We start from the raw sequence: 9665 nt of genomic DNA on the forward strand, positions 1-9665 counted from the left end.
AAAAAAATAAAGGGAACACTAAAACAACACATCCTAGATCTGAATGAATGAAATATTCTTATTAAATACTTTTTTCTTTACATAGTTGAATGTGCTGACAACAAAATCACACAAAAATGATCAATGGAAATCAAATTTATCAACCCATGGAGGTCTGGATTTGGAGTCACACTCAAAGTTAAGTGGAAAACCACACTACAGGCTGATCCAACTTTGATGTAATGTCCTTAAAACAAGTCAAAATGAAGCTCAGTAGTGTGTGTGGCCTCCACGCGCCTGTATGACCTCCCTACAACGCCTGGGCATGCTCCTGATGAGGTGGCAGATGGTCTCCTGAGGGATCTACTCCCAGACCTGGACTAAAGCATCCAACAAACTCCTGGACAGTCTGTGGTGCAACGTGCCGTTGGTGGATGGAGCGAGACATGATGTCCCAGATGTGCTCAATTGGATTCAGGTCTGGGGAACGGGCGGGCCAGTCCATAGCATCAATGCCTTCCTCTTGCAGGAACTGCTGACACACTCTAGCCACATGAGGTCTAGCATTGTCTTGCATTAGGAGGAACCCAGGGCCAACTGCAGCCAGCATATGGTCTCACAAGGGGTCTGAGGATCTCATCTCGGTACCTAATGGCAGTCAGGCTACCTCTGGCAAGCACCTGGAGGGCTGTGCGGCCCCCAAAGAAATGCCACCCCACACCATGACTGACCAACCGCCAGACCGGCCATGCTGGAGGATGTTGCAGGCAGCAGAACGTTCTCCACGGCGTCTCCAGACTCTGTCACGTCTGTCACGTGCTCAGTGTGAACCTGCTTTCATCTGTGAAGAGCACAGGCAGCCAGTGGCGAATTTGCCAATCTTGGTGTTCTCTGGCAAATGCCAAACGTCCTGCAAGGTGTAGGGCTGTAAGCACAACCCCCACCTGTGGACATCGGGCCCTCATACCACCCTCATGGAGTCTGTCTCTGACCGTTTGAGCAGACACATGCACATTTGTGGCCTGCTGAAGGTCATTTTGCAGGGCTCTGGCAGTGCTCCTCCTGCTCCTCCTTGCACAAAGGCGGAGGTAGTGGTCCTGCTGCTGGGTTGTTGCATTCCTACGGCCTCCTCCACGTCTCCTGATGTACTGGCCTGTCTCCTGGTAGCACCTCCATGCTCTGGACACTACGCTGACAGACACAGCAAACCTTCTTGCCACAGCTCGCATTGATGTGCCATCCTGGATGAGCTGCACTACCTGAGCCACTTGTGTGGGTTGTAGACTCCGTCTCATGCTACCACTAGAGTGAAAGCACCGCCAGCATTCAAAAGTGACCAAAACATCAGCCAGGAAGCATAGGAACTGAGAAGTGGTCTGTGGTCACCACCTGCAGAACCACTCCTTTATTGGGGGTGTCTTGCTAATTGCCTATAATTTCCACCTGTTTATTATTGAAATGTATTGTCAATCAGTGTTGCTTCCTAAGTAGACATTTTGATTTCACAGAAGTGTGATTGACTTGGAGTTACATTGTGTTGTTTAAGTCTTCCCTTTATTTTTTTGAGCAGTGTAGTTGCGGAGAGTCCCTATAATCCTAGATTCAGATCATTCAGGCAAGAGAGAAAACATCACCCAGAAAGGCCAGTCGTGTGAGAAACTCGTCATCATGCAAGCGGTCAGACAAGTGAAAATTATGGTCAGTAAAGAAAACTTTATGCTCAGGGGCCTTGCTTTAATAAAGTTAATCATTTTCACTGTAGTTTCCAAAACATCTTTCAAGCTGTCAGGCATTCCCTTGGCAGCAAGAGCCTCTCGGTGGATGCTGCAGTGTACCCAAGTAGCATCGGGAGCAACTGCTTGCACATGCATTACCACTCCACTATGTCTCCCTGTCATGGCTTTTGCGCCATCAGTACAGATACCAACACATCTTGACCACAAAAGTCCATTTGATGTTACAAAGCTGTCCAGTACTTTAAAAATATCCTCTCCTGTTGTGCTGGTTTCCAGCGGTTTGCGGAAGAGGATGTCTTCCTTAATTGACCCCCCATAAACGTAAAGGACATATACCAGGAGCTGTACCAGGCCCTGTTGACTCATCCAGCTGTAATGCATAGAATTCACTGGCTTGTATGCAAAGCAGCAATTGTTTCAAAACATCTCCTGCCACGTCACTGATGTGTCGTGAAATGGTGTTGTTTGATAGAGGCATTGTCTGTATCGTTTTTTTTTGCATTTTCCCCTAGCATTGTCACAGCCATATCCGCAGCAGCAGGAATAATTAAGTCCTCCACAATAGTATGGGGCTTGCCTGTCGTAGCCACTTGGTAGCTTATAAGACGCTTCCAGACCCTTCTTATTAATGGTATCTGTTACTTTGTTGTTTTTGCAAGAGTGAAGGTTTCATTCAGTTGTGAGATAGTGCCTTTGCACATGTGCAACACACTGTGGCTGAGGAAAGGCACTACTCCCAATATAAGTGAACCCCAAATCAATGTAGTTCTCATCATATTTGCACCTCTTCGAGGGTCCAACGTCCCTGTCTGTTGTTCAGTGCTTTCCCGGGTAAGGGGGCAGTAGCTCTTCAGCTGCATCAGATTCACATCTGTCAGTGTCCATGCTAGCTGGGCTAACAACAAATGTAGAATTACTGATGCTAGCTGGATTGGATGTGCTTGTGGAAGCAGAACAACTTGTGTCGTCGACAAATGCAGGTGTAGTACTGCTGGTAGTAGCAGTACTCTATGGATGTCTCTATGGATGAGGGCCTTACTTTTTTAAACCATTTTAACCATCAATTTTCGAGCAAACGAAAAGAGCAGCAGCTACGTTTGGCTACATACAGACTGTTAGTGGAATTCCCGCGAGAGAGTAATGGTTAATGTGATTGGATGTGAATTATTTGACGAGGCTACCTGTATCTGACATTGTGTTGTTATTTCGCTGAACACTAGATAGTTTAATTTTATTTTTGGCAGTGAAAGGAGGCTACTCAGGCGAGAAAAAAACCTCACCCATTGGAAAATCTAAATGGACTGTTTGAAAAGGTGAAGAAGAAATAAATGGTTTGGGAATATCTGCATAGGAATAATTTAATTTCAGTATAAATTGTTTTAAAAATGCGATTGTAGTGTTTTCATTATTTGTAAATAATACAATTTCCCTGTCATACTACACATTTTCATCATAGGACATATTTAATTGCTTGTAATTGAATGTAAAGGAATAGTTCACTAAAAATATAACCAAATGTGGATTATAGGGGAATAAGGTGAGTTTTCAAAATTCTAATGCATACAATATGTCTTCAGACAGGGATACTAAATGTAAAGGGAAATTATGTATAAAAAAAACATGTTTCTTTCTTTTTCTGGAGGGGCCCAACAATGTCAATATATTTGATAGTTATGGGGGTACCCAGCCCACTCAAGCAACAGAGCCCCACAGTGGATGCATCATAATACCCATAAAACCTAGCGGTCAAACATGGAAATGGTTCCAAACATTTTCATTTACTGTTAGATATTTTATATAACTAATATTTGTTGTCTTATTTATGCATTTGGTCTTGTACAGAATACTATCCTAGTAGCAGTCAGATATTTACAATGTGCCATGAATACTAGACTATTTTTTTTGCAAAGAAGCTAGCTAGCTAGCTACCTAAATGATGCTAGCAACATACCCTTATTTTACCAGATCCTTTTCTCCTTCAGCCAGTGGAGGTCTATATTTAATCCTTTATCATTTCTGCCAACTAAATGAATGAGGAGATATCTATTTAAATTCATGGTGTCAGAATGGGGCGGCAGGGTAGCCTAGTGGTTAGAGCGTTGGACTAGTAACCGGAAGGTTGCAAGTGTTTGTACACATGTACAGTGGGCCAAAAGTATTTAGTCAAATCAAATCAAATCAAATTTTATTTGTCACATACACATGGTTAGCAGATGTTAATGCGAGTGTAGCGAAATGCTTGTGCTTCTAGTTCCGACAATGCAGTAATAACGAACAAGTAATCTAACTAACAATTCCAAAAAAAAACTACTGTCTTATACACAGTGTAAGGGGATAAAGAATATGTACATAAGGATATATGAATGAGTGATGGTACAGAGCAGCATAGGCAAGATACAGTAGATGATATCGAGTACAGTATATACATATGAGATGAGTATGTAAACCAAGTGGCATAGTTAAAGTGGCTAGTGATACATGTATTACATAAGGATGCAGTCGATGATATAGAGTACAGTATCTACGTATGCATATGAGATGAATAATGTAGGGTAAGTAACATTATATAAGGTAGCATTGTTTAAAGTGGCTAGTGATATATTTACATCATTTCCCATCAATTCCCATTATTAAAGTGGCTGGAGTAGAGTCAGTGTCATTGACAGTGTGTTGGCAGTAGCCACTCAATGTTAGTGGTGGCTGTTTAACAGTCTGATGGCCTTGAGATAGAAGCTGTTTTTCAGTCTCTCGGTCCCAGCTTTGATGCACCTGTACTGACCTCGCCTTCTGGATGACAGCGGGGTGAACAGGCAGTGGCTCGGGTGGTTGATGTCCTTGATGATCTTTATGGCCTTCCTGTAGCATCGGGTGGTGTAGGTGTCCTGGAGGGCAGGTAGTTTGCCCCCGGTGATGCGTTGTGCAGACCTCACTACCCTCTGGAGAGCCTTACGGTTGAGGGCGGTGCAGTTGCCATACCAGGCGGTGATACAGCCCGCCAGGATGCTCTCGATTGTGCATCTGTAGAAGTTTGTGAAGTTTGTGAGTGCTTTTGGTGACAAGCCGAATTTCTTCAGCCTCCTGAGGTTGAAGAGGCGCTGCTGCGCCTTCCTCACGATGCTGTCTGTGTGAGTGGACCAATTCAGTTTGTCTGTGATGTGTATGCCGAGGAACTTAAAACTTGCTAGTCAGCCACCAATTGTGCAAGTTCTCCCACTTAAAAAGATGAGAGAGGCCTGTAATTTTAATCACAGGTACACTTCAACTATGACAGACAAAATTAGAAAAAAAATCCAGAAAAACCAAATTGTAGGATTTTTAATGAATTTATTTGCAAATAATGGTGGAAAATAAGTATTTGTTCAATAACAAAAGTTTATCTCAATACTTTGTAATATACCCTTTGCAATGACAGAGGTCAAATGTTTTCTGTAAGTCTCCACAAGGTTCACACACTGTTGCTAGTATTTTGGCACATTCCTCCATGCAGATCTCCTCTAGAGCAGTGATGTTTTGGGGCTGTTGCTGGGCAACACGGACTTTCAACTCCCTCCAAAGATTTTCTATGGGGTTGAGATCTGGAGACTGGCTAGGCCACTCCTGCTTACCTATTGCAGATTCAGTCTTCCCAACCTGGTGCAGGTTTACAATTTTGTTTCTGGTGTCCTTTGACAGCTCTTTGGACTTGGCCATAGTGGAGTTTGGAGTGTAACTGTTTGAGGTTGTGGACAGGTGTCTTTTATACTGACAACAAGTTCAAACAGGTGCCATTAATACAGGTAACAAGTGGAGGACAGAGGAGCCTCTTAAAGAAGAAGTCACAGGTCTGTGAGAGCCAGAAATCTTGCTTGTTTGTAGGTGACCAAATACTTATTTTCCACAACAATTTGCAAATAAAATCATTAAAAATCCTACAATGTGATTTTCTGTTTTTTCCCCCTCATTTTGTCTGTCATAGTTGAAGTGTACCTATGATGAAAATTACAGGCCTCTCTCATCTTTTTAAGTAGGAGAACTTGCACAATTGGTGGCTGACTAAACACTTTTTGGCCCCACTGTATATACACACACTGATTAAAATAAATGCATACAAGAACACACACATACATGTAATAGTGCCAGACATGCACACAAACATATACAGTTGGCATTGCTGTTATGATTTTAGTTGTCCTTGATGTCCTTTGTTTTAAATGTATTATTTTGTTTTAATTATATATTTTTTGCATTGTTATTTGCTGTTTTCTTCTGTCTTTTCCTTTGTCTCTTTAGTTCATTTTCTTGGTTGTTGGTATATTGAGAGGTTCTTGGGGGTGGGGAATGGAATGCTGGGGGGGTGCTGGTGTCCTTCTCCACCCCTTTAAAATCATTGTCACAAATATCCGGCCCATGTCCAGTCATACTCGGGGTCTCAGCGTGTCCCTCAATGTCATTCAGATAGTGGTCATCGTGTGTCTCTGAGTCACAACATTAAAGACGATGAGTGATCACAGGATATCCACAAATTGAGCCATACACAATATAATTTAAGCATTGCGTTTTGTTAACAACCTGGTGGTTTACACTATGTCTATGTGTGAATGATGGGAGAATCTTACCTCAGCTGTAGGTCGATTTCAGTGTGTGTGGTCACTTAGACCTACACATCAACCAACCAGTACTGGGACCATTGGAGACTTGGAATGCTTGCTCTCAAAGTGATGCTTGAATGTCTTCGGGTCTGCATCTACTGTATAAAGGTGAAGTACAAAATGGAGGAAGTTAACAATTTATTCAAAGTTAACACAAATTATAAACTAAGCAATAAGATGCAACAAACTACTAAAAAATGAAAGACTGTACCACACAGGCCAGTACAATAGCCTACACATAGAGAGTAACCTAAAAGCACATACAATACCAACCAATACTACTCATCTGACAAGACAGGGCAGGTGTGGACCAGTGCTGCCTTTGCTGCAGTCTTCTGGTCCGCAGCTACTCCCTTCTTCTTAACATCCGCCTCCTTGGTATCAGTCAACAAGTTCAGCTGTACCCATAGTACAGAATAATGACTTAAAGGGGTGGGCGGGTCCAGATATGAATAGCAGGAGCGTGTACAGTATACACTTTTGTTCCAGCCCAGTTTATACCTGATTACAAATCAAGGCCTATCGCGGTGATTCGTTATGATGATTATTTAAGTCTGGTGTTAGAGCTGGGCTGGGACAAAACCGTTCACACACTCCTGCTCTTCACGACTTCCTGCAATGACCAAAACAGACCAAATCAGGAGCACAGTGTTCCAGGTTGAAACAGATTACCTAGTTGAGAGGTGATAAGACTCAGGCACACACATTGGTTCTGGAATAGAAAAGGTTCAAATAAGGTTTGCAATTTGGCATCAATAACATGACAGTAATTTTACCAAAAAACAAACAGATGTGTGAATACCAATTTATTTAAAACCCACCATAGCAGGTAGGACTCAATAAGGTTACATAACCATGCCTACTAGCTATACTAATGATCTGCTGTCCAGAGGGTAACAGCAAACAGATCAATGTATTCCTGTAGTAAAGTAAGCACACTGTTGACTCAAGAGAGAATGATAATCAATCAGTCCATCTCTGAAACCTCACAAAAAGCCAGACCAAAATAATACTGCTAGCTAGGGCAGCTACAAGTCAACAAGTACTTGAAGTAGGCTACCCATCCCTCACACACATTCACAAACAAACATTGTCCAGAACACCTAGCTTCACCATCTAAGTTAGCTAGTTAGTTAACTACAGGTTTATATATTGATCAAATCAAAGATTATGGATATACTGACAAGATACAGGTGTCTCCGTCCTAACTATGGGAGTCGTTGTCCACAAAGCGGCATGGCGGGCTGTCTAGGTCCCGCCTATCCTTTCTTTGGATTGGTGTATACATCTTATTATTGTCATATTTTTTTAAATATTCGATGAGGACTGTTGACGTCAGCCGCCAGTATTCAATGGAGAGAAATATTATGCCACTAGCCTCATGATATGAATATGCATAGCCATCTCGAGACAACACCAATAGAAAGTGTTTTTTTCTCAAAGATGCCGGGATGTCACGTGTCCTACTTATATCAGTACACTCGTAACAACTTAAGCATTACAAAACTTTTATTAGATCAAATAAATCTCACATAGCAAATAACCATTATTTTTGTTGAGCTAATTTGACACTGTTATTGACCTCCATACAAAAACTCCTTACTTGGTGGGCAAAAACAATGAAAAAACAACCAACGGCTTAGACAGATTTTCAGCTGAGTTGGGCCTCTCTCTTCCTCTTCCTCTCTGATAAAAGTCACCTTGTCTGAGAGAGATTTACACAGTTATCAAAGTTTCACATCAGGGTAAGCCTACACGAAACGCAGCCCTTATTTGAAGTGTTTCTAAAATCCCCCATGGGGAAAATTAATGGTTGAAAATCAATTGGAACCATTTCTAAGTTTGACCGTTAGGTTTTATGAGTATTATGACATACTGTGGTACTCTATTCAAATCCTGATTATGGTACTTACACTGTAGATACATTATTTACAGTGGCTGATGGAATTTTACAGCATGTCAGAAGCTGCTATCCACATGCTGTTACAGTATAATATATTTATTATTTTGATGACATATCCCGATAAAATAACATATTCAAAAGGTCTAGAGTGCCATCTGCATACTCCACAGGCAGTGGCCGTGTTCAAGAGCATCAAGACCATGATGTAGCATGGGTAAATTGTGACTGACTGACTGAGCTACAAATAATATTGAGTAGTTATTTAGGATGCAAGCCATGTGATTTGTAGATCAGTCAGTCTCGGCTCGCCTTTAAAGTCGGCTGCAATAGAGCTCGCCAGCTTGAAGTCCTAAAACCTGGAAATTAGCTATATATTCAGCCATCCCTATGGGAAAAATTCATGGCAAAAGAATGGGGTTTTGGTATAAACGCCCAAAAATAAGGTCTGAGGGTAACACTAGTTTAGGAGATTTTATACGTTTTGTTCTATGAGATAATAGCAGTCAGTTAACAAGAGCTTCATGAATTATGAAGCCTTTATGTGCTTTACGTGTTTTTTAAATTACATAAATTCTTCAAAAGTCTTCAAAATACACAAAAAGTAACCGATGAAGATTATCTCCCAAGCCTGTGTTTACCACATACCTTATAGAGAAATAGTAATGGTGTCTTTTCGTAGGAACTAACTACGGCATGGTTCGTTGGAGAAAGCCTATGAGGAAAATGAATGCCGTTTTTGTACGGTTTTTGGATAAATGCTGAAAAAAAGGTCTGTGGTAAACAGGTTTAGATCTTATACATTTTGTTCCATGAGATAATCTTTAACTTTTTGTGAATTTTGAAGAATTTATGTAACAATAAAAAACACATAATCAAAATAAAGACTTCATAATTCATAAAGTTCATGTTAACTGACTGCTGTTATCTCATAGAACAAAACGTATAAGATCTCCTAAACCTGTGTTAACCTCAGACCTTATTTTCGCGTTAATTCCCAAACCCTATTCTTTCACCATTAATTTTTCCCACATGAAGGCTGAACCAAAGATGGTTTAGTATGAAGATATGTAGAAATGCTTTTTCAATAGAAATTCCTGATCACGCTTGTAGGCAATGTCCTGGCGACGTTGGCTTGCTAAATGTATGCGCAAAAAAATACGTAATCTGTTCTAACGGTCGTCTCGCTCCAAACTGCGCATGTGCAAACCCTCAACTCAAAGGCACTCCTATATATAAACAAAAATGTTTTGCCGAAAATAAAAACGTGTCAGCTTGTCACTTTTCGGAGGTTGGAATAATAACATGTTCAGCTACTTAAGGAATTGACTCACATATATGTTGTTTCTTTAGATTTCAAGAAAATCAACAACTAAAGGAAGAATTGCCCACTTCTCTCATTCAGTTCTCAAACCCTAAACC

The sequence above is a fragment of the Oncorhynchus tshawytscha genome, linkage group LG14 (assembly GCF_018296145.1).
Source record: "Oncorhynchus tshawytscha isolate Ot180627B linkage group LG14, Otsh_v2.0, whole genome shotgun sequence".
In the NCBI taxonomy this organism is placed as follows: domain Eukaryota; kingdom Metazoa; phylum Chordata; class Actinopteri; order Salmoniformes; family Salmonidae; genus Oncorhynchus; species Oncorhynchus tshawytscha.